At 36.0% G+C, this 26,538-nt stretch overlaps 1 protein-coding gene across 1 annotated transcript in view; it reads left to right on the top strand.

Moving 5' to 3' along the window:
- Window positions 1-26,538, top strand: part of Alk (Anaplastic lymphoma kinase) — a 1,262,077-nt gene that overhangs the window by 167,147 nt on the left and 1,068,392 nt on the right. The window lies entirely within an intron of this gene.

Raw genomic sequence — 26,538 nt, 5'->3', positions numbered from 1 at the left:
ACATTGAATTTAAGTACATTATCATAGTTCAGATTTAATCTGAAACTGTAGGTCCAAGTTCCATAAAGCCTCGAAGCTGAAAAAGGATACTAATCTTGAACAAAGAAACAAAACAAGCACAAATTTTGGCATTTGGCCTTCTTGCTTAAAAGAATATGAATATCTTATTTTATAAACATGAATCATGCATTATGGGTAATGTAGAAAGCTATTGGAACTCAAAATACAAAGGCAGAGGCATTGAAATGCAGAGGCATGTAGTATTTTACTATAAAAGAAGAAAACAAAAAGAGAAAGAGAAGAAAAAAGAAAATCTGTGTATAAAGCATTGACAACAAAATACAACATTTTGGATAGTGATTGTTTTAGGACATGATGAGAACTCAACAATGGTGGCACGTTGTTGTCACATCGGATTATGGGTTATTCAGTTCTACTAGGGAAAGGAGGGGTAAAATACTCATTACGGTGAAATATTTCTTTTGAATGATGGACTTTATAGGTACGAATAATTTTTGATATGTAGATATGGAGTTCAATGTGACTAACTGAGGTATATCACCAGATCTATATATCACCTGAGGTATGAGTCAAGTGCATAATTACGTAACACTAGCTTTTACGGACTATTTCTGCTATGATATATATCAGTGGGAACAAATTCTTATACTGATTTTTTGGAAGCCTAAGACAGAAGAAAAATTTTCCTGCCACTGTTACCTTTTCTTTAGAATTCCTGGATGTGGTGACACGAAATTTGACATAGACTACATGATCTTTCTCTATTCAGAATCAACTTATCACTCACTTTCAATATGACCAAGAAAGACGAGAGAATATAAAATGTAGATTTGCAGTGATACGCGCATAGAACTCTGCTGAGTAACAGAAATATATTCTTCGTCTTTAAAGCAATCGTTTGCAGAATCCAAATTTGTTTGGTTTATGGTCGCGTATGTTAGCTCATCTGGGAAAGGAAATTTTCGAGTGGGACCACGTTTTAAAAAATTAAAACACTAATTTAATAATCTAAATACAAATTTTTCTCGCTATTCTTTCAGTAATAGCATGTCACTACAATCTATGTTTGTATCATTCTGTTAGTTATTTCGTTCCTCTTCTTGTATAGTTATGCAGATTCCAGATTCCTAGCACTTTAGTGCATTTCAAAAGATGTATATGAGGTAGGAGAAAAGGATAATCATGCAAAATGCAATGGCAAATATATCTTTAAACATTCGAATTTAAAATAAACACAATGTTTATTGGTCTTGTTGGATTGAATTTCTAGGATATTACTTCAAACAAATATTCTTCTACTCTCATCAAGTAATTTTTACAACAGAAATATAAACATAGAAGGTTAAAATCTTGATTATTATTGTTATTGATGGGTGAAACCGCTAGTAAGTTGCATAAGATGAGTGGTTTATGCTTCACAAGATCTTAAAAGAAAAGAGAGTCCCGAGAAACCACGCATTCGGTGTTTTCCCACCACAAACCCATTTGATGCGGCTGGAATGCACCAGAGGAGAGCATTCTATTACTGACCTACCACGGCCCTGTTATTTTTTAACCTCAGTACAATAAACATACGCAGCAGTTTTCGAAGTGAGACGGTATGCGGTGGTATGCCATACTGCCTCTGGTTTTTCAGTGATGAAAGCATACCACCTCTGGTTTTTCAGCGATCAGGACATACCGCTACTGGAGAGTACGATACCTTTAATAAATCCTATTTTATATACGGTAATTGAGGAATAACTTCTCAGATAAAAAGATTTTATTTTTTATGTAGAAATAATTTCTAAGTTGGCAACACCCACATTTTTGTTATTTTTTCCTACCTTTTGTTTTTAAAATGAGGTGTCTTCAAAGAAGTTAATCTAGTTTATTCTTTAATGTGTCATATTGAATTGCTCCTTTCGTATGTATGCCTGTGTTTTCTTGTCTTAATTCATATACCTAAGTAAATGCCGTGTTTTGAGCGTGAGCGGGTTTAGGATCTGTCTGCTGTGGGGGTGGTTCTTTAGGGGGTTTGGAATACCTCTCAGTCGAGTGAGGGTTCCCGGAGCATTCCCGCAGGAAACTGTTAATTTAAAAGCTGAGTTTTTAAGCATTTTCGTGTATATAATTATATATAATACAACATAAGGGGATACTTTTATTTTTTCCAGAAACTTGTCGGCGAGGGATCAAAGTCTCTCCATGACTCTCCTTACCCCTGGGAATTAAACAAGAGCTCTCCAGTGGGTTTCAGTCATTATGTAAATAGAAATGCAATCTTTTAGGCAACATACTCTCACTGTATTTCAACATTTAGATAGCCGGTACGTAGAGTCAAAATCGTAAAAAAATATACCACCTCTGTTGTTTTTTTTCCACTTCGACCACTGTACGCAATTACACATTTCTTGTCTCACGAAAGAAAATGTTTAATAGTGAATCGAAAAGGAAAGAAAAAGAACTGAGTTGCTGTGGATATTATTTGCTCTGGTGGTTAATGTTTAACAAAGGAAGAGGTAGGTAATAGAACAGAGGCAGAACGTAACAGAAGGAATTTATTGGTAACTGGAGAATCAGGTGGAGGGACGCTCTCTTCTAAGAAATGTGTTGCAGATTAAACAAGTGAGGAAGGGAAGAAGCGGACCCGATTCCCCAGAGACCGCTAACTGTTGGAAGTCGAAAAACAGTTTCATTCTTCATCATTCTTCAAAGCACTTTTATCGACTGCGCCCAACAGCGAAAATAATGAAGAAGAATTTTCTCTCGTATTAAAGGAAGGAGAGTGTTTAACTATTACCACTAGTTCAATAGTAGAAACATCAGTTCCTTTTAAATACCTTGTACTATGGTTTCTAGTAGAAAAAAGGAAAAAAGTATAAATGTAAAACAATATCATAAGAAATTACTCTAGCTCTGAAGATACAAAAGAAATATACGAGGGTAGTCAAAAAGTTATCCGCAATGTAGCTATATCTCTTCTTACATTGTTCATACGGACCTCTGTCCTTGTTTATTTTATTGTTATGCTGTTGTGGTCATGCTGTGAAAGTTTGATTCTAATTCCAACATATGTCCTCCTTTTGTTGTAGATAGATCATGGCCGCTCCATTAGAAGTTTGCACCAAAGAGGAATGACGAGCAGTGATCCGGTTTTTGTGGTCGGAATGTGTATCAGGAACCATGTCAAATTTGAAGATGATGTGCCACTTCATTAGTAGTCACTCGTCTGTCTAACAGAAACACGTCACGTGCATGCTTAATGTTATCGTTTGTGGCTGTAGACGGTTGTCCTGCTCCTTCCTCGTGCGTAACACTCATGCGACCATTTTTGATTCATAGAAAATCCATTGCGGCAAGACACTGTTTCTGTATTATACCAAAAGTTTTTTTATTTATTGCAGCCCCTGATATAATTTCCGGCACAAAAAAATGGATCACTGCTCGTTGTTTGCAGAAGTCAGTATGAACAGTGTAACAAGAATTATGTCAAAATTGAGGATAAAATTTTACTTCCCCTCGTATTTAAACTTTAAGAATTAATGATAATTTTAGGTTATTATATCTTATTAACTAGAGTGTGTGCTGTCCTACTTTCATTTGTTACTGTCATAATAAAATGCTTGATAAGTTAAATTTTTAGTATCAATTTCATCTTAGTAGTAATTTCATCAATTTTTAGTATCATATTTTCCCGTTTGTTATTGTTGGTCATAAATAACATATTTTTTAACGCCATAAAACTTAGTTTTCGTCAATTATCTTGAAAACCACACATCAGAGTTTACCCTAAAATTTGCAGCTTTTTCCCACTATATGAGATCTGTCGATTGATACATGTCATATCTTTAAATATATTTTGTTTTCATTATACTCTAATGCTATTGAAGAACATAACTTTGATAAACAATCTTTGTTTGTTTAAAACGGTTTTGCAGTAGTCTCAAACGAAATGTATAAATTCAAGTTATTCTCATTAACTTGTCGAACATGTATTGAACCTTTCTAGATCAAAATTGAGAATACATTTATTGGAATTTAAAAATAACATTAGGAAACCAAATATCATCATTTTTTCGGTGACTTTCCTCTACTTTTTTGCAACACGATAATCCTGTCCGCCAGTAGCGTACGCAGGAATTTATTTCGGGGTGGTCCAAACTCAATATGAGGGTATTTTATGTTAAAATTTCTAAAATTGCCCCTAAAATTAGGCTAGATTTACACAAAAGTCGAAATTTCGTTGATCCATACCCCCCGGACCCACCCCCTGCATATGTTCCTGCCTGTCCCCATAAAACTTCAGTGGTTTCTGGTTGAAACAAGTGACACTTGATTTTCCCAAGAGTTTGGAAATTAACTTAACCCCATTCAGGCCGTTCTGTAGAGACATAAACAAAAGATAGTATAGAGGCGCCAAGCCCGCACTATTGCATTGAAACCTTCCACACAAGTTGTCGCAATTTCTAACGGGTAGTTAAAGATGCATGCAATCTGGCATTGTCAATGTAGTCTACGATCTCCTTTCTTTTGACCAGCTCCTTCCGTTTCTTTCGACTTGATACGAGCACTAGCACTAATCGACAGTACAAGTTTGAGTCTATCACTCTGAATGGCGACAGCAGCCCATGATGCACGACGAACTTTCTATCTTACCAAATGCACAGCATAACCTTCCTAGACGTCAGTATGGGCATTATCACAGACTTTGGAGTTTCTCCTCACTGCCAATACCAACTCTTCGCTTTTTGTTGTCGTAGATTATGAACTTGTGATCAACAGTATCAGAAATGGCTCGAGTTCGTAGAGATTCGCAGGCAAAGATTGGATAGAGTAAATGTTTTTGAGTCAGATCGTGAAACATTCAAACGTCGAGGATATTTTTGTAACCAAATTTCTCTGAATGGTTAACAATATTTGATGATGGATGTTCAGTTCATTGGTGATGTCATGTCCGGTTACACACCGGTTTTACTCTTCTTTTGTCAGCAGATCAACTACATTTTTCTGTGATTGTTCGCCCACTGTGATGAGCATCTTGGTCATCGAAATTTCCAGAATGAAAGTGACTGAAACGTAAGTTGGCTGTTGCTTTTGATAACGTATCTTGCCCATAACAACACAAATTCTTTCACTGGCCTGCCCAACATTTGTACCTTTATCAAAATGAAATTGTAAAATCTAGCGCAATTTTGCGGAAAGTTGACTCATCTTCACGCCACAATACCTTACGTCTTATTATAAAAATTTCAAACATTTTCTGCTCATCTACTAGCTTCAACTGTCAGCTGTCTATTGGCGTACAAGTCTAATTTGCTGCGAATCATACACCCTGAAATATGAGACACTAACGCCATCTCGTGCGCAAAAAGCTCAATACGTTTTAGGCTATCTGATATTAAAGTTGTTAATATAATATTAACAGCAATACTAGTATTTATAATCACCTCACACGGTAATGAGCCTATTTGCCTTTGATAGTTATGGTTTCTTGACTCTAATAGCTAGTTTATTTTGTATACAATCAAAAGATTTTATCTACGTATTGTACATAGTCATAGTATATTATAACGAAATAAACGATGAATGACAAAATAACATTTGTTCTTTGATCACTTCAAGGTTTACTCTTTATTATACTTTTTTTTTCAATGCATTGAGAACAAGAATTCTTTCTAATCTACTTAGCTCCTCTGATCTACCATTTTCGAAACAATATCACTCATTCGAAGTAAAACAAAAATCTTGAAGCTTCAATAAAACAAACGTAGTTTATTTAATATGTATTTATTTCCTCCTTGAATAAAAGTAAAAAATAATTTTATCCAATAATTTGCAATATTCACATCACTATGGAAAGTTAATATACTACATTTTGTTACAATACCACCATTTTCTTATTTTTTTATCAGAAATACTTATTTAAAATATGACTAGATAATAATAACTTATTAAACTATACGTTAGTATAATTCTTTTTCTGCTAAGAAATACTCTAAGAATGCTCGTAACTCAAACTGAAGTACAACCAAGGGTTCGAGTGCCTGTTCTATTGCTATTGGGGGTCCTCTTGGATAGATTTTGTTAGACTCTTACGGTCCAAAAAAAAGTAGATGACTGAGGTTCGTGTCGCTGGACATGATGAAATCATAGCCACGGGTTAGTTGCTGGTATACTTTTGTAGAAGTAAGTGAAGTTAAATCTTAAGTTGAGTTGAGTTGACATTAGTTTAGATTCCCTTTCAGCAGCAAGGCTATATGAGACGTGGAGCTACTGACTAACGTGGTATCCGAACCACATGAGCTCCCGTCGGAAATCGAATCCGGGTCTCCTACGTCAAAGGCGCGTGCGCTAACCGCTTAGCCACGAAGGAGCTCAGTTAACATCTTGTATCTATAAAATATAAAATGTAACTTTGAAATATATATTTATTTAATATTGAAAATAACGAATATGATATTTCGTGAGTGCTAAATTATGTAATAATATTTATTAGAAATACGAAAGAACGTGACATTACTGAAAACTTATCGTTCGCAGAAACACTAAAGATCTATCACAACAATACTAATGCATACAAAGATATGTTGATAATTTTTCACTTTATTTACAGATTGATATTTTTATGTATTGTCTCGTTAATTATCGAGTTTGCCTCGGGAACGCGTGATTCTATTATTGTCACTTTAATGGACGCAAAATAACAACATAATCTCAAATTACACTATCCTTGAACTGCTTCATACTTATCCTGCTTTCTAGGTATAATACTTATAGATTGGAATAAATCTTGATACAATTGTTGAAGATATTCTTAATTACGCATAATTAGGTATTGGTATGCATTGCAACGTGTTTCCTTTCATAGACTTGCCACTTAAATATATTGGATTGTCATAGCTGCATTCTGCAAACAAATTATATTGTGTACAAATTTTATTAGAGATTCTATCCTGAAAATGTTATTGCTGGATTTAAAAAGGGTCTTGAAAATAAAACCATAGCAAAAATCAAGTTTAATCTTTCACTTGTGCAACCTTTACACACGTAATAAGGAAAACACACTTAGGATAGTACTAATATTAGGTGTAGATATCTGCTGATTGTAGCAAGAATTTCAGAATAAGGTGTCAAGTACTTTGCGTAATTTCACTCAGTATGATTATAGCCACTGTGAAATTATTTGAGAGTGTTTAAACTCAAAAATGATATTCACTTTGTGACATTTTCTTTCCTAACACATCAGAAAAAAAAAACTAAGCCTTATATCTCGAGAACTACATATGGTATAGCCAAATCTAAACTATCACTTAACTCAGTATGATGCGCTTATTCAATAAAAAGTACAAAAACTCGATTTAGGGACCGTTCAAAATTTTCGTGGCCCCTGATCCGAAAAATTCAATATATTTCATTCAATCAAACATTTTCTTTTACGCCCCATATATGGAGAACTACGTATAGTGCATCCAAACCCACACTATCACTTAACTCAGTATGATGTGCTTATTCCGTAAACAAGAGTTTTAGGAAAGATCCCAAAATGGATCAAAAGATTGCGATGTTGGCCAAGAATTTTAGGAATGATTCAAGAAATGCATCAAAGGATTGGGATCTTGGCCATGAATTTTAGGAATGATTAAAAAAATGCATCAAAAGATTGCGATTTGGCCAATAATTAGTTTTCGGATCAGAGGCCACAAAAGTTTGGAACGGACCCTAAATCGAGTTTCCGTATTTTTTACGGATTAAGCACATCACACTGAGTTAAGTTATAATTTGGATTTCTCTACACTAGTTATCCCGACATAAGTCCTACAAAAAAATGTTTGATTGAATTAAATACATCGAATGTTTTGGATCAGAACTCACAAAATTTTTGAACGGCCCCTAAATCGATTTTTCGTATATTTTTTACGGAATAAGAACATCATACTGGGTTAAGTAATACTTTTGGTTTGGCTGCACTATATGTAGTTCTCAAAATGCGGGGCGTACAAGAAAATGTTTGATTGAATGAAATATATTGAATTTTTAGATCAGGGGCTAAAAATTTTTGAATGGCCTCTAAATCGAGTGTTCGTATTTGTTACGGAATAAGCACATCATACTGAGTAAATTGTTAGTTTTGGTTTGGCTACACTATATGTAGTTCTCGAGATATAAGGCCTAGAACAAAATTTTTGCCTGAAATATATTGGATCTTTTGATCCAAAAATAAGAAAACTCGATTTAGGGGCCGTTCAAAAATTTTGTGGCCCCCTGATCCAAAAACTAATTATTGGCCAAGATTCCAATCTTTTGATGCATTTTTTGAATCATTCCTAAAATTCTTGGCCAAGATCGCAATCTTTTGATCTATTTCTTTTTTATCATTCCTAAAATTCTTGTTCAAATTAATCTGAAAAGTAAGTAAGTACAATTTCGCTTTCTCATGACGGCAATTGTTCCAAGTTGTAATTATTATATATTCGTTTAAAAATAAAAGGTGGATAACGTTTACAATTATGTCTTAATTGTATTCCTTTGGCGAACTGATTATCTGATGTTCCACTGAAGTCCGGAATAAAAGCATTATCATTTGCATTTATTTATTTATTTATAATTTTGCGTTCTTCCAGTTTTTATTCATTCCAGTTTTCAAAATTTTTAATATTTTCCTTACCGTTTCTTTCTATGGTCTGTTTACTGAACTACAGAGTTGTTTTATTAATTTTATTTCAGTATTGTTTTTAAAGAAACATCTCTATCGAGATGAAGTGCATAAGGTAATGTCTTTGCTCGTTGTATTAAATAGTTGCTGTGGCAAATGTATCGTACGGAAATAAAAAGAAATCGCTGTTATGAACTGCTTATAAATACAAGCTGGCGTTGGTCGATTATCTGTATATGCTCTGTGGCCAATGCCAAGGGAGGCGGGAGGCCTGGGCCCTCCCAAAGCTCATGTGGGTCCCCATATATTTTTATGAATATGTATTTTTATATGTATTTTTTATTGTTGTATGTGTTTTTTTATGAATGAGGCCCCCAAAGTTTCAGAGAAATCGGTGCCGTTAGCCAATGCATTCATTAATATCCTTGGTAAATAATACATTCATGGAAAGGCAGTGTTCTTTTGTTTCCCACTTACATTATGACTTATACGTATTTGAATGCAGGCCTGAAAACAGCCACAGACGTTTGGGGGGGTATGGACATGTTACGGGGGGCAAGTCATTAAAAATTCTCTTACAAGTATCTAAATTATGTTTTTTGTATTAATAATAGTATTTTGTATTGAGGTCTGGAGGGCCGGCGAAAAATTTAGGGGACCAGGCCCCCCTAGTCCCACTCTGGTTGCGGGCCTGTTTGAATGTATCTTATTGAAGTGTTGTTGAAGTTGAGGTAACGTCACTTGCTCTTATGCCAAATTAATAATTTATTATTCACTAATCTAAGCCAATATTTTGCTTCTTTAATTTGGCTGTGCTTACTGCTATTTCTTCACAGTGTTTTGTGTAACAATTAGCAACTACTGAAGAACGATTGGAACCATTTACAATATCGTCTTTATGTTCGGAAAACTAGTCCATGTTCTAGAAATAAGTCGATACAAGAATTAATTCGAAGAGATTGACGATTTTTGAACATTAATTTCTGTGAATGTAATATTAATACGTAATTACGGCTCAAATTTAACTTAGATAATAATTAATTCATGTATAATGCAAATGCATTTTGAGAAAGAAATTGATATTCAAGTAGACCAGAATAGATAATCAGTGGAATGAAACAATTAACAATCCCGTTTATTTCAAACAAGAAAAGAAACAATTTTCACACAGAAATCAATGGGCTAAAGAAAGAAGTTGGTGTAGGGTTCGAACATTTAATAACGTTGTTAAGTATTTTTGTCTATTACGTTAAGATTCGAGTGAAATATCAGTTTTGTGATGGTGGGAAGTCTAGGTCCATATAGCTAGGCGGAGGAGAATACTGTATTCTGGGACAATTTTAGTCTATTTGTCAGCCACGTCGCTCCATTTATAACGTTGTTCAGTATGTATGCATTTCTGACGTTAGTCTCTGAATGGACGTTTGTATTCGCTTTTTCTTGTCAATTGTTCCGTGTTCTGTTCACATTTTTTTTTCTGTAAGTGGCCGATTCTGTTCTATATATATTTGATTCTACTACCGTAGTTGTTGCCACTGCACTGAGAAAAATCCATTATCCGGACAGCGGTATATTGTACAAATACAAGGATTCGTTATGTTTACTAAGGAAATCTGTACGGAGCGTACTTTATCCATATACTACACAGGTACTGCCTTTTACCCGCTTAGATATTACATCATTTCGCTGCAGGATGTCTGACATCTAACAATCTTCTGTATTTTACATACATATACGTATGTTAAGTACTTCAGTTATACGTTATATACGTCCATCTGTACGTGAGATCCAGACCGCCTATAGACACTCTTTCTTTCGCCATGGCTGACGTCATTGAACTACCGTCTTTTGCTTGCGAAACGAGGTTGTTACAATCGGAAAAGAAGAGAGGAAGGAAACAGAAACCTGGGTAAGTGCACTAGTTAACTATTACTTTAGTTAAATATTCCATTAATTATATATTCTTTTAGTGTAACTTGCTTTAGTATAGTACTAAGTAAGTAATATAGTTTATGACTACAACTCGTTAATGATTGGGGAGAATGGAATGGGTGAATCTGAATTTTGAGAAATCTTTGAATATTAATGTTTTGAAACATTTTACGTTACAAGGTAGCAAAATGAATGTTATATGTTTATTCATTCCGTTTTATATGTGACGATTTATTACGTGGTGCAGAGTTACTACAGGACTGCTTAACATAATTGCTAAGAAACCGTTTTCAGCGCGAAAATTCCCTTGTGTAGTGAAGATTTAGGCTTTAGGTCTCTGGGCTTTCGGCATCAATGGCCTTGTTAGCCCGTCACATATGAGGGATGACGTCCCTCGATGAGCACACTATCCGGGTAAAGGAAGGGAAGAAAGGATTGGGGAAGGAAGAAAACGGCCTGGGACCTATATGTTAGGTACCACTCCGGCATTTTCCTGCTGTGAATGAGGAAAACCCAAGGAAATCTCATTCAGGATGGCTGGACTTAAAATCTTTTGATACTTTTTCGACTGAGGAAATCGATCCCCAACGGGATCGAACCCGGGACCGTTCGCACCGAAGGCGAGAGCGTTAGCAACTACGCTACGCGGGGCCACTTGTGTAGTCTAGAAAACTCATTTTTATTAGGATATTTGCATTTTTTTTTTTTTTACTTTTAGTTTAACGCCCCATGATTGTACATAAACGTAAGTGAGAAGGTGACGATGAGATACATGATAATGGTGGAATCAAGAAAATGTAAGGAAACTGGAAAGTCTTAAGAATAACCACACCTACAGTGTTCACCAAAAGGCTATTTGTCGGGAGCAGGAATCGAACCAGGGACCTAACAGGTCAGAGGTAAGCGCTCTACTACAGAGCTTTCTTTTGTTTAAAGAACTTGTTTACATTGAAATATATATATTTGACGAAGATATTGATATATTTTACAGCCTCACTGAAATTTTAAAAAAAAGTAGTCAGGGAGAGCTTACTTGTCAGGTTTTTATTTTTTAAATTTAATTTGATTTGATTTCTATTTATTTTTGCTTGTTATGTTCCCTAGTTAATTAATGTTTGGGTTACTGAGAATTAAAACCTTTTTAGTATTATTGTTATGGCATCACTTTGGAACCAAAAAGTTTGAATATTTTTTTTCTTGTGTTTTCATATAGGAAGTTGGTAAGTTTGTGCCTTAGCATTGGTTTGGTTTCTACTGTAGAACGTAATTGAAGGTCATGTTGAGTTGAGTCTTGGCGGGTTTGAGTTCGTGAAGTGTCAGGCACTGATTGTGCCCCTGTCTTCTGTCTGTGATGTTTCCTGGTTTTGGGCAGTGACGTATTTATGTTGAGGAGTACCAACGCAGGCCGCGTAACTACAACACAGCTTCAACACCTACGAGTGCCAGGCGTTTGAATTTCACCCTTCGTTCCGGCGTGACTAATGCAGTATAGTACTAGGTTCAAATTCTATGGCTGGTAAAAACGGTATGGTAAGAAACACAACGTAATAGTTATTAGTTTAATTAGTGTTTCTTCATAGTATTGTTTCACTATTTCTAGAAGGAATTAACTATTAACGAAGTAATGAATAAGCAAAAACACACTTTGATTGACGTTTACGATTTCTCATACTCCATTGAGGATGTTTTGATCCTCAGTTGCGCAAACATCCAGTGTGCGTTTTTTTTTTTTTTAATTTTTTGTTGCTTACACTGCCTTACAGATGAGGGTTATAGTTAAGGAGCCGTACTTCCCATTTAGGGAAGGACGAGAAACGCCATACTTTCAGGAATTATTCATTGACTATCTAGGACAGCGTTTCCCAACCGGTGCGCCGCGGCACACTGGTGTGCCGTGAATGGGCCGCTAGTGTGCCGCGAGGAAGTCGAAGCAAATTATTAATTCTATAGCAATCAAATTGCAAGACGAAGGAAAAATGTATATTTTTATTTCACATTACTATGAACCTCTACTATGAATCTACAACTTTAAGTTTCATACCGTGTTACTTTTCTGTACATTTTTAATGTTGAAAATATATATTGGTTATCATTGTTGTGACTATTATTGCTTCTTTATTGTTGCAGACTATTTTGTAACTTGAAAATTTAAAATAACATTCAATCCTTTCGACAAATTAAATACATTTGTATTTTAAAAGTAAAAAAGATTTGTTTGTTCGTTCGTTATTTAGTGATCTTACTTCTTAGTGAAAGGTTGGATACAGTTTTCGAACAAGAAAGCTTAGTTTTAAAAACCTGAGTCCAATATTTCATTGCAATTGTTTTATATTTTTAAATTAGAATGAAAAATAAGCATAATAATTTACCACGGGGAAAAAAACAGTGATTGAGCTTTCTTCTCTGTGAGAAGGAGATCAATAATCGCAGAAAAAATACTAGTTTTATATTTACAAATAATAATATCTATGAGTGCGCCGCGAGAATTCAAGTTACATCCGTAGTGTGCCGCAAGTTGAAAAAGGTTAGGAAACGCTGATCTAGGATGTTAAAAAGAAGGTAATAGACTGAGTTCTTGCCCTTGTACTTAGGGTGTTTAGGTAGTGCAACAATAAGATGTATCCTCGTGCACGGGAGATTTGAAGTACCTGTTCTTAACTATTACCCAGATGGGTTCCCTCGTGGCTAAGTGGTTAGTGTACACGCCTTTGGCGTGGGACACCCGGGTTCGATTCCCGGCCGGAGCTTATGTGGTTCGGATTTCACGTTAATCTGTAAGTCCATGTCTCATACAGCCTTGCTGCTGAAAGGAACGTTAAAATCAACTCAGCACTGCTTTACAGATGCAATTGTTCGATTCCGAGTTTGAATGGAGCTTTTTACGGGCAGGGGGTGACTTTTATATATACAATCCAAGCATTTTAGTTATCAGTCAGTGATGTAATATATATATACAGTAATATATACTGTAATATATATATACAGTATATATATATATATTACAAAATTGAAAGTGACTAAGTTTATGACTCTCAATCTCTTAGCTCATTCGATCCCAGCTCCCGCCAAATGAACTTTGTGGTGAACAAACACTGCGTGCGTGGGTTTCCTCGGGGTTTTCCCGTTTCCTCCCACTTTCTTCATTCCACCATTTCATTCATTGCTCATCATCACCGTCTCCTTTAGCCTAACCGGCATAACCGTGAGACATAAAACTCAAAGATTTCATTTCATTTTCATTTCCATTGTAGCTCTCCCCGCAACCAGTGTTGCCAAAATGTTGACAATAAGTTTGCGAAACGAGAGGTGGCGACTCGAATTTTGGGTGAAAAGTCGCTATAAAAAATAATCGAGAAATTCATTGTCTATAAGCATTGTTTTAAAGTTGTAGATGTAAACTAAACAATATGTTCTACTCACTGCCGCAAATCCCGGGGGGGATGACGGATACATGTCCCCTCCAATCTTGGAACTGAGGGGGAGTTTTCCCCAATAATCCGATTTGAAATGTGTTTTTTGGGAGAAATTTGATGATTTTTGTCCAATTGCTACAAAGGAACGTGAGATAAAATAGACGTCTCCCAGAATAAGCCTCAAATCTGCAGCTTCCCAATGCTGAAGACAACTCTGATACTCCACAACATTGTTTTTCAACTTCATAACTATTTTGGACATCGCAAAATAAAAAGTATGGTAACGGTCTTACCCTTCCCCCCCAATGTTGAAGACAGATTTGTGCCGCTGCTTCTACTCACATCTTTGTAAACAGGGCGCAACCAATCCTTGAATTCAGGGATCATTTCAGATTGTTTCGGGTACTTTTGTTCATATTGTGGAGTCAAAATAGTTCCGAAATAATTAACACTACAGTACTTACGTTAAGCAATTTTTTGTAAAAGAAAAACTGCAGAATAATTAAAAGACCCCAAAGAACAAATATAACAAACATCCACATCGCCTTTATTCACGCATCTATAGCTAATCTTTTTGCTATCGGTAAAGATGTATTACGTGTGTCTCTCAACGGAAACTGCGAACTAAAGGACATCAAGTTTGTAGTTCTTCTTCGTTAGAGGACAAGGGCAACATAACAATGCAGGATTGTGGGCCAGTGGGTACGCTGTATTTCCAAACTCTTCATCACTTGCGCTGATTAAAACAAACAAACAGAAAAAAGAACAAACAGAAGCATTATTAGTTCAAAAACTGTTTTGAGCTAATAATGCTTCTCTACAGATGAAAATTTTGTTTGCAGCAAAAAGTCGCTAAATGTATAAGTAGCTGAATCGTCATTTAAAAATCACCCATAAAAGTCTCCAATCGGAAAAATTATTCGTAGGGCGACCATACGTCCCGTTTTGACCGGGACAGTCCCGTTTTAGGGGCGTTTCCCGGCCTTCCCGTCAGTAGATGGAAAAAAGTAGTATTCGTCTCATTTTATGTAAATGAAAGAAGTAAATAACAAACCCAGTACCTTTACTCCTTTTAAAAGTATTAATAACAACAAAGAGGCAAAAATTGAACTGAAATTCCCTATATTAAACATACTCTATAGTTCGTAGTACTGCTCGAAAGACAGCAGAGATTTAGCAGTTGGTTGTGTGTTGAACAAACTTCAACGTGTCTTTCCTTTTTCATAAGTACCCGCTCAGTAACAAAGAGAGAGAGAGGGGGAACTCTGATATCAAGGCACTGATAAATGAAATGAAATGAAATTTTTGAGTTTTACGTCCCACGGTTATGCCGATTAGGCTAAAGGAGACGGTGATGATGAGAGATGAATGAAATGGTGGAATGAAGAAAGTGGGAGGAAACGGGAGAACCCCGAGAAAACCCACGCACACGGTGTTTGTACACCACAAAGTTCACTTGGCGGGAGCAGGGTTTGAACCCGGAACCCCAAGCACCAGAGGTGAACGCTCTACCACTGAGCCACCGCGGCCCCAAGGCACTGGTAAGAACAAAGGTAGATCTAAAAGCCAGAACCTATCCCGTTTTAACTGAAAATTTTATGGTCACCCTACGCTATCGTTGAGGTCGAATTCCCCTGATTTAGTGACTTTTCCCAAAATTGGCAACATTGACCCCCACCGAACAACACCAAGTCATCTGTAGCCTAGCAAGCATAATAGTGGGACGTAAAACTTAAAGATTTTATTTCATTTCGAACAACACCCCCAGAAACCTACTGTTATACCATTCCCAAAACACCCTTTTGTACAATTCTCCCTATTCGAAAAAAATTGTAAATAGCAGGGTTCATACATAAATATGGAACTCAATTTCCCTGAATTTTCCAGGTTTTCCAGGTATTAATTTTGCAATTTCCAGGTCTAGTGGAAGAAACTAATAATACGAGAAGACATAAATTTTAAGAATACTATATTTATATATTTGAGAATGGACACCCTTCTCCCCAATGAACGATTGCAATTAAATATTGAGTCACAAGAAAATAAATAATCAAAACAAATAAAATTTAAGTTGAAAAATATTAAGTTGAGAAGCCTACTAAGGGAATTAATTAAACACTTTTGTTCCATACTTGAATACATTCAAAATATATAAAAATATTGGGTTGGGAAAGAAAAAAGGGCCCGCGAGATTTTAACAGATTCTTGTAGTACTCGACGACAGAAATCGATTACTGAAAGAATTTTCAAAATCGGCGCAGGCAAATATGGAGAAAATCATATTTTCATGTACCTGTTCAAAATGGGGAAGGAAAAAGGGCCCGCGAGATTTTAACTGATTCTTGTAGTACTCAACGAGAGAAATCGACTAGTGAGGGAATTTTCAAAATCGGCGCAGGCAAGCATGAAGAAAAACCCATTTTCATGTACCGGATCAAAATGGGGAAGAAAAAGGGCCGCGAAATTTTAACTGATTCTTGTAGTACTCAACGAGAGAAATCGACTAGTGAAGAAATTTTCAAAATCGGCGCAGGCAAGCATGAAGAAAAACGCATTTTCATGTACCGGTTCAAAATGGGGAAGAAAAAAGGGCCCGTGCGATTTTAACTGATTCTTGTAGTACTCGTCGAGAGAAATCGATTAGTGAAGGAATTTTCAAAATCGGCGCAGGCAAACATAGAGAAAATGGCATTTTCATGTACCGGTTCAAAATGGGGAAGGAAAAAGGGCCCGCGAGTTTGAACCGTTACGATGTATGTTCACGAATGTGCTCGTCTTCTCAAATTTAGTTAATTACTGTAGCACTGAAACATGTGACACAGAGTCACATTGTGGATGACTCTGCAATCGGCAACCACTGCACATATACTCCTCCAGTCCCACAGTTTTATTATTTCGATCCATTCCTCACGTGCTAACGGCATGGTTTAACATCTGCAAGAAAGAGGTAAATGTAACGTTCAATTGGCAATAGCTTTTCACCAAATTAAGCTGCATGAAATCTGATTGCATTTTTGACATACTGAGAAAATTCTAGCCCGTGGCCATATGTATCACATATCCCACCAGTTCATAATAAAAATTTTGAACACAAAATTACGGTCGTCCGTGTGATGTACTCCCAAAAGGCCTAATGTGTATCACCCACCTCACATTCAATGAAACCACATCCGTGTAGAATTTAGAAAGGAACTTCTTATGATGTATACAGTATGTCTCAAAAGTTCCCTGACATAGGGTAACTCTGTTATTATCAGAGTTACAGCAAAATGTAAGAGGAAAAATCATATCGAAATATGACGTTTTCAATCTAAAGTGAACACTTTTTTTTTTTCAAAAAAAATCGGACGAGATATTTGTGCTGTATACTCTTTATGCACCCAAATTTAAATGAAAATGCAACGTTGTCATTTACCTGGACCCACAACATAAGTGAATGAAGTTCCTGTTTGAAACGGGGGCTGGCCATCGAAATGTTAGCGCAAAAGAAAGTAACTTCATTCACTTATGTTGTAGGTCCAGGTAAATGGCAACGTTGCATTTTCATTTCACATTAGGCGCATAAAGAGTGTACAGCGCAAACGAGTCATCCGATTTTAAAAATTCCTTCACTTTAGATTGAAAACATCACATTTGGAGATGCTTTCCTCTCCTACATTTTGTTGTAACTCTGATAATAACAGAGTTACCCTATGTCAGGGGTTTTTTGAGACACCCTGTATACCTTATTTAATGTATGTTTTATGTCACTATAACTGTAGTATAATTTAGTTTGTTTAAATTTACAATTTAATATAAGTAGATTCGGATTTACATGCGTAGGATTTTGTATGCATCTAACTAATGAATTCTTTTATATTCATGCTTCACTTAGTGACTTGGCTTTGGACTGCAACTGATTATTGTAACCCATTATTGCTTGAGAAGAAACAAGATATCCGAATCTTCATTTGAAGAAATCAAAGGTCTATTGGAAAGCTGGGGATTACAATCATTAATTTCTACATTTCAAGGTGCGTAAATTATATATTCTGTGTTTCTTGTTAAATTACTATTACTATTATTGGGTTTAGAATCAATCAAGCACTTCATGATATTTTATGGGGATCAAGATGGGTGCCGGATAGATAAGTATTTAAGCGTCAGGTTCTTAATTCTTTTCAATTTAATATTTAATCAATGATTATTTACTCCCTCGTTATTCGGCCAAATCGTATTCCAAGATCATCAATTTTCATTACTCAATTCTGACCGTCAACCTACATAGCATATTCGTAGGACGTAAAACAAAGATTTCCTGTTATTTTTTTTTGTTTCTATCTCTTTCCTCCATAGCTGTGAAAAATAACGCCTTCAGCATCATAAATTTGTATGCTACTTGCGCCTTCAGTCGTCTACTCTTCGGTGGCTCAGTGGTAGAGCGTTCACCTCCGGTGCAGGGGGTCCCTGGTTCGATCCCAGCTCGCGCCGTGTGGACTTTGTGGTGGACAAACACCGTGCTCGTGGGTTTTCTCGGGGTTCTCCCATTTCCTGCCACTTTCTTTATTCCACCATTTCAGTCATTTCTCATTATCACCGTCTCCTTTAGCCTAACCAGCATAACCGTGGGACGTTAAAGATTTCATTTTTTATTAATCTTAGTATTTTATAGTGTATTCTTAAGCTTAAGGTGATGTATAATTAAATTTTGAATTCAGTTAACTTATTTTATTTCTCAGATTGTTTTTAAAATGAATGTACAAACGTTTATTTTCATTCTTGAGTGTTTAAAGTGATGTATAGTTATTAAACATAGTATTTAATATTGTACTCTTAACGTGAAAGTGATATACAGTTAACTTTTGAATTCAGTTAACATTTTTCTTTCTGAAATTGCTTTAAAAAGTATGTAAAAACGTTTCTATTTTCTTTCTTGAGTGCTAAAAGTGATGCAAAGTTATTAAGCTTACTACTTTATATTGTATTCTTAACCCTAAACTGATACACAGTGCGTTTTTGAATAAATTATATCAAGTTATTTGAGTGACGAATACTGGTAGAAAATCCTGACTACTACTGGAACATTTTGATTTTAAGGTGACGACTACTGGTGCAAGGATTTTAAAATATTGTTTTTCCTTCAACGGCTACTCCTTTTTGAATTCTGACTATATGGTCATTATAGGAAGGATCAGTGAGTCCTTCCAACTATGGTACAGCTCCGACAGATTCACGATGCTCAGAGAAGAGACAAAATAGTATGTTTTCAACCTTAAAGTGAGAACTAGAGACCTGCACGGGCCGGGCCTGGCCCGAGGCCCGAAGCCCGGCCCGGCCCGCGGGCCGGGCTTGGGCGGGCCGACTCTGTTATTTCTTTGGGCCGGGCCGGGCTTGGGCGGGCCGACACTGTTATTTCTTTGGGCCGGGCCGGGCTTGGGCTGGCCGACACTGATTTTTCTTCAGGTCGGGCTGGGTTGGGGCCGATCAATTGCAATTCTTTAATAATCATTGACTTTCGTTAAACGATAATTGGAATAAAGCCAAACGTTGAAGAAGTGTGTCCGTGAAAAATGTTACAAAGAATGCAATAGCTATTTACAGTTTGTGTTGCTTAGCAGCTCCACTTTCACTATAGAGGATTGCAGGCATTATGCGCTAAATTGAGCTCTGACCTTGACCTTCACTGAACTCAAAATATAACAAGAAGGGGTGGGAATGGTTTGCCTGTCCAAAAATCAATTAAGTTAGATTTTTGTTACAGGGAATGGAGTTTTTGTTCTCTCGATGACAGCCAAAGTTCTAGGAGGCAATGGTACCATTCGGGAGGCAAGCGTTAGGTTGTAAACCAGAGTTTAGAAAATGTTTCTAAGGTTAGGTCAAATTTAGTACTAAATTTTGAGAAAGAGTGGGGCTTGAGCTAATTTTTTAAAAAAATTATCGGGCCGGGGTCGGGCCAAAAACTTTTAAAATTTATTGGGCCCGGGCCGGGCTTGGGCCAAGAAATTTAAAAAACTTATCGGGCCGGGCCGGGCTCGGGCCGAAAATCCCCAAAACTTTTCGGGCCCGGGCTGGGCCGGGCCTAGGTACGTTCGGGCTGGATTGGGCTCGGGCCGAAAAATTCGGCCCGTGCAGGTCTCTAGTGAGAACCATTGGCGTTTTTACCCTGCTATGCAAAAGTAAGTGAGTACTCCAATGGGGTTCCAATGCGGTACCTAATTTCTGCATTTTAGATATTTGGAAATACATGTCTCTAAAATGTAAACAACTGATTTTTTTTTTTTTTTTAACTGAAAACTGCAACTCGGTAAGCCTTATGGATACCGAGATATGGGAAAATAAAGAGCGATACTATAGGTATGTGGGACTTGCATACTTGACGCTAGAATTCGGAAATTGAATTAAAATATGACTAACGGCTATCAAGATGTTGTCAAATAAAGGGAGGACCAACACAGTTAAGGGGTTTTAGTGTTAGATGCTAAAATTTCCGAAATCGGTCATAGAAAGTTAATAAACATCAGTAGCAATTTCATCTTAAAGTAATTAGATATCTTCAGGGGGTGTTAGAACATCATGGAGTCTACCAAAATTAAATTTTAAAAGCTTTTGAAAATATAATCTGACATTTGTAAACAATATTTGAAATATGTGTTTACCCAAAACTTCCAGCTAGTACATCTAACATCTGGAGAAACACTGAAATAAAAGCGTATGAGATCTTGAAATTTCGGAAACAATTATTGGTCGCAACAAAATTAAATCAGATGGGTACTTCTATGGGTTAAATGAGTACCTTAGTACAATTTCGATCGAAAATTTAGTTCAGTCCTAGGTTTTCTTCAGGCAATTCCAAGGGTTCATCGAGCTGTGCAAAAGAATGAAAAGTCGCTGTCAATATCTAAGATAGTCGAGAAGATATAAGGAATTATATATTTTATGACGTAAAAATAGATCTTTATGGATTTGTACTTTTGGGTCTTTCCCATAAGAAAAAAAATTCAGGAAACTACTGTATATACCTTAATAGACAATTCAATGGACGGGGATACAGTAGCTTAGTGGTAGGGTTTTTAACTAGTCTTCTTTTGCAGAAACTATTGGAGTTTTCACTTATCCCATAGAGATACGATCATACTTAACTCCCTATTTCATTTTAAAATTAAATAAAAGGAAATATTTCAGTGTAGCGACCCACGATTATGCATTTTAGTCTCAGGGAGATTACGATTAAAGCAAGTGAATGTTGTTGACAGAATTGATGGAATGCAAAGGTGGGAGGAGAGGTAGTACCCCTAGAAAACCCACGAATACGATGTCCACTACAAACTGACGGCCGCGGATCGAACCACGAACCCAATACACCAGAGGTAAGCACTCTACCACTAAGCCACCGTGCTCCCGCCCATTTAATTTTCTATTAAGGTATATACGGTTGTTTTCTGAAATTTCTTCTTACAGCAAAGACTCAAAAGTACAAATCCATGTGGGTCTCTATTTTTACGACGTCATAAAATACATAATTCCTTATATCTCGCTTGCTATATTAGATATTGACAAAAAATGTTCACTTATTTCAGAGCCCGATGAACGCTTGGAATTGTCCAAAGAAAATTTAGAGCTGAATTAATCTTTCGATCGAAATTGTACTGACAAGTCTGAGGTAGTCACTTAACCCATAGAAGTACCATCTTATTTAACTTTTGTTAGGATCAATAATTGTTTTCTGAAATTTCAAGATCTAATACGCTTTTATTGTATGGTGTCTCTCTAGCTGCTAGATGTACTAGCTGGAAATTTTAGGTAAATACATATTTCTAATACTCTTTACAAATGTCAAAATATATTTTCCAAAGCTTTTAAAATTTAACCTTGGTAGACCCCATGATGTTCTTAAACTCCATGGAAGTACCTAATTACTTTAAGATGAAATTGCTACTGATGCTTATTAACTTTCCATGACCGGTTTCGGAAACTTTACCACCTAACACGAAAATCCCATAACTGTATGGATCCTCCCTTTATTTGACAATATCTTGATAGTCATATTTTAATTAATTTTCTAAATTGTACTGTCTAATATGCAAGCTCCACGTACCTATGGTGTCGCTTTTTATTTCACCATATTTCGATAACTGTTAGGCGTACCGACTTGCAGTTTCGGCAAACACACACCTCTAACGTTCTTTAAAACGTTATTAAGACATATTTTAGAATATTTAGAAATGAGAGTTCTGCGAATATCATGGTACCCGAAAAGCCCCATCAGGGCGTGTGTGTAGTGTATTTAATTGAAATTACTTTTGAGGTTGTTGTAAGCCCTCGTAATTACATTTCCGAAACTGCACCATCTAGTACTCAAACCCCACACTTCTATGGTGTCGCTCTTTATTTTCCCATATCTCAATATCCATAAGGCTTACCGAGTTGAGGTTTTCGGTAAACAGATGTCAGTTCCTTACATTTTAGAGACATACATTTCCATATATCTAAAAAAATACAGACATTAGATACCCCATGGTACCCCGAACACCATTGGGGTACCCACTTACTTTTGAATAGTAATACATTTTGAGTTGTTATTCAGCATCAATAAACACTTCGTAATTTTTCTATGTGCAACCTAAAAGTCCATACCTGACAGAACAGATTTTGTCCATTTAATCTCAAAAATGTTAAGATACTTTGTATTGTTAAGTACAACCAAGTTGAGCACACCGAATGTAACATTTTAAATGTTTTCTGATTTTTGTTTCAGGTATTTCGTGCATCAAACCAGGATTCTGCTTGAAAGACAGTGAAAAGAAGCAGTGTAGGTTGTGGCTAAAAGTACGTCCTTTCTGAAGACAGACCCAATTGTACTTACATTCTTTTGTACGAACATATAACCCTAATAAAGATACTGTACTACAAATTATTTCTTTCTTCCATAAATTAGAATAAAATATTGTCTCTGTTTAAAGAAAATGTTTGTTACTGTTAAGTCATTTCAACTCTTTTTCTCTGTAATAAGAACATTATCTTTCGCAATATTTTTTTATCTTCGTGCTATTACGTTTGAATGAAGTAAAATTCTATACGAAGCACTATTATTTCAGACATGCATTAATAACTAATGTATTGTTCTGTATGTAAGACAATGTGTATACTGAACATGTCTAGCAAAGGTGTTGTTTTAATACAGAATCTGTAACTCAGCTTTTCAGTAGTCAACTTTATTGGGAATCCGAAGAAAGAAGTAAAAAAAAAAAAAAGTTCGACTTACCAACGTATATGTGTTCGAATTCTGGACTAATCCAAATTATCCAGAGAAATCATATATTTTTTGTTGCAATTTCAGATGTATCCTTTATCCAAGTCGTATGAAACGGAGACTTCATACATCGCTATACTTTGTATGAACTATGTTCCGTATTTACTTAATCACTTTGTAACTTTCTCTAGTGTTGACAAGGCCGCAGGTGTCAATCGAATAGTTTAGTGTTTCACTCATGTCACCTTGTGACTAAGGTACGTCCTGTCGGTATATATATATGGTACTGGGTTCAAGTAGCGATAAAATACATTTTTAGCATTAAACAAATGCAAAAGTCTACACGAAATGAGATACCATGATCTCTGACTTACAGATAACACCATGAACTAATGGTACTGAGTGTGATTGAGTTTACTAGTTACTATCTGGCTAAAATCAGTGTTCCTTTAGCTATAGTTCTTTTCGTGCTCTGAATTGCAAAGTTTGAAATAACAGTTTTAAATTATTGTATATATATATATATATATATATATATATATATATATATATATATATATATATATATATATATATATATATATATATATATAATATCTTCCGAGTAATTCTGAGAATCATTGCTCTTTCTTTAAGCAATGTATGAGACTGTTAATCCGCTCGTTGCTTAAAATGTTGCACTGAGAAGGATGCACCCACGAAAATCCAAATTTGCAGAATGTCTAGAGCAGGGAAGGATAAATATGTTTAGTCGATGGCTGCACAACGCCTCCGCTGTCACCACGTTGTCGCACAGCGAATACGGCGGACGTTTAAGCGTATTCTGCACTTACTATTAGGTATCGGCCTGGGAACTTTGGCGCAGCTACCCAGCCTCCTTCTTGGTGTTGCATTTTTATGGCGAGTACTGAGTAGAAATTATCTTGTGAGCGAACACGTTTTCAGCTGACACCATACTTTTAATTGTTGCGACATTAAAAAAAAAAAAACATACCTGTTAATTAAAATGTACAGAGAAGTTGTTTGAGTTTGAATATAGGATTGTATATGGCTGTGCATTTTGCATTATTATTAAAGTGCTGGAACTAACTAACAACAAAGCATATGATAAATTCTTACAGTAATATATCCCATATTGATTTACTCTGTATGAAAACGAAAATAGTTTAACATATGGTTAACCTCCTTTGTGCCCATAATTTTAAAATTAACGCTTGTGTCACTTTTCAACACTTGGCTTTGCAGTAGCTTCCCAACGAATTAGCAGGAAATCCAAACTTATAGGACACCCTGCAGGTAAATACATTTCTTTGGACACTTTCACTGCTCCAAACTAAGATTGTTAATTTTATTATTATTGGCACAAAGGAGATCAAACATATTTTAAGCTATTTAGTTTTCATACAGAGTAAAACAATATTTGACAACATTACAGTAAGAATGTATCATGCATTTTGCAGTATGTTGCAGCACTTTAATAATGGTGCACTATACGTACAATCTAGATCCTGCATATGTCCAATCCATATATTACAAGAAGGCAATACGTATGCGATACAGGTAAAATCCGTATATTTCATATGGACAACCTATTAGCTATATACATCCAATCCATACATTACATATGGCCAACCTGTACGCGACATACGTATAATCTATATGCTGCATGCATACAGTCTGTAAGCTACATATGTGCACTCTGTATGGTGCATATGGATATTCTGTATGCTGTATCTGGACAAGCTGTGTGCGACATAAGGAAAATCTGTATAATACATACGTACAATACGTATACTGTATCTAGTCGTACGTACGGGGCACAAGTACAATATAGATGCTGTCTTGGGGTTGAACGAAAGAAACATACGTAAAGAACGTATATTGCATACTTCTTGAAATTATGCTCCGTCCTGATAGTCAGTGTGTGTCGTCATTATTAACCCACATGCTACATACGATCCTGACGTCACAAAGCTAGATATCACCTCCGTATATATTTGTTACTGCAGATGACGTCACACGAATGACGTCATTGCACTTATGCAGACAGTGCGTATAATACATACTTTTTCAGCTATACGTTTGCTGCAGGATGTTATATACGGTTGTACGTTAAGTCCAGAAACTACAGGAATTACGAATGTAACCTACGTTTTTAAGTATGCCACCTACATTTTTTTTTCTCAGTGTGGTCCAACTGAACGAATTGGATATATTTACTTATTCTCTCGGAGTTTGAAACCATTTTCCAACACTAAGGCTGTAACCTATTATTTAAAGTGGTGTCCGAACCACTATTTAGTTTTACATCCGAGACAAATACTAGAGTTCGCACAATATGAGACTAGGCAATATTTTCATTTGGGACAAGCAAACCTTATCCAATTGAAACAGATTCAGTTTTCGGACGAGACACCTCAATTTTTTATCTCGTGCGCATCTTCAGCAAGTGATTCCAATAGAAATTGAACCTGAAACCACGTTCACAGAATATACACGCATTATTCATTCGGTCACGATGCCAATGATGACAATTTTAATAATTCATACAATAAAGAATGAATTAACACTTACACGAGAAGGTACCAGGTGACACACGCCGTTTTTATTAAACTTACACACTAGACTCCTGAGATCAAATAAAGAGACCCGTATTTTGTTACATCGGCAACTGTGGGTCAAAGGAACAAAATCGTCCCAACTTCAATATTGCATCCTTTTTATCGTAGCAAAACCACACATCGCCGATTTTATTGAAATTTATATGTGGCTATTAGATACAAAATAAAGATACCCGTATTTTGTTATATCGATAACTGTGGGGTGTAAGAGAACAAATACCCCTCCAACTTCAAGATAAAAATAATTCCTTTTTTCGTGAACACACTCTATGGTTTATTGAATGAAGTTGTCACAATAATGGTTCTCGTGGTACTGGTTCCCTCCCTTCACTACAAATACTGGTATCTTCTATTCCATTGTCATGTTCATACTCTTGTTTGTAAAAGTTCTCCAGGGTCTTGAATATCATATGGCTCTTGTATGTCACCAGGTCCATCTAACTGAAATGTGGAAACTTCTTCATACCTGTTGCCAGAGATCTTTTCGTATCTGCTGCTATCATTTCCTAGATGTGATTGGCAACTTGGGTTTCATCGCTTGTGGTATGAATTTCCCGTAGGTACATCATACTGGCAAAATACACCGACATTAACCCTATAATATTAGTTGGATTGATGAACATGCAATGGATGCAATTAGGCCATGCAACTAAGGATATGTGTTGTAGGCGGATCCGAATTTATATT

Source organism: Thermobia domestica, chromosome 9 (genome assembly GCF_964235325.1).
Source record: "Thermobia domestica chromosome 9, izTheDome1.hap1.1, whole genome shotgun sequence".
NCBI classification, from domain to species: Eukaryota; Metazoa; Arthropoda; class Insecta; order Zygentoma; family Lepismatidae; genus Thermobia; species Thermobia domestica.
Note: the sequence above shows the minus strand (reverse complement) of the source record. Positions and strands in the feature narration are given on the sequence as shown.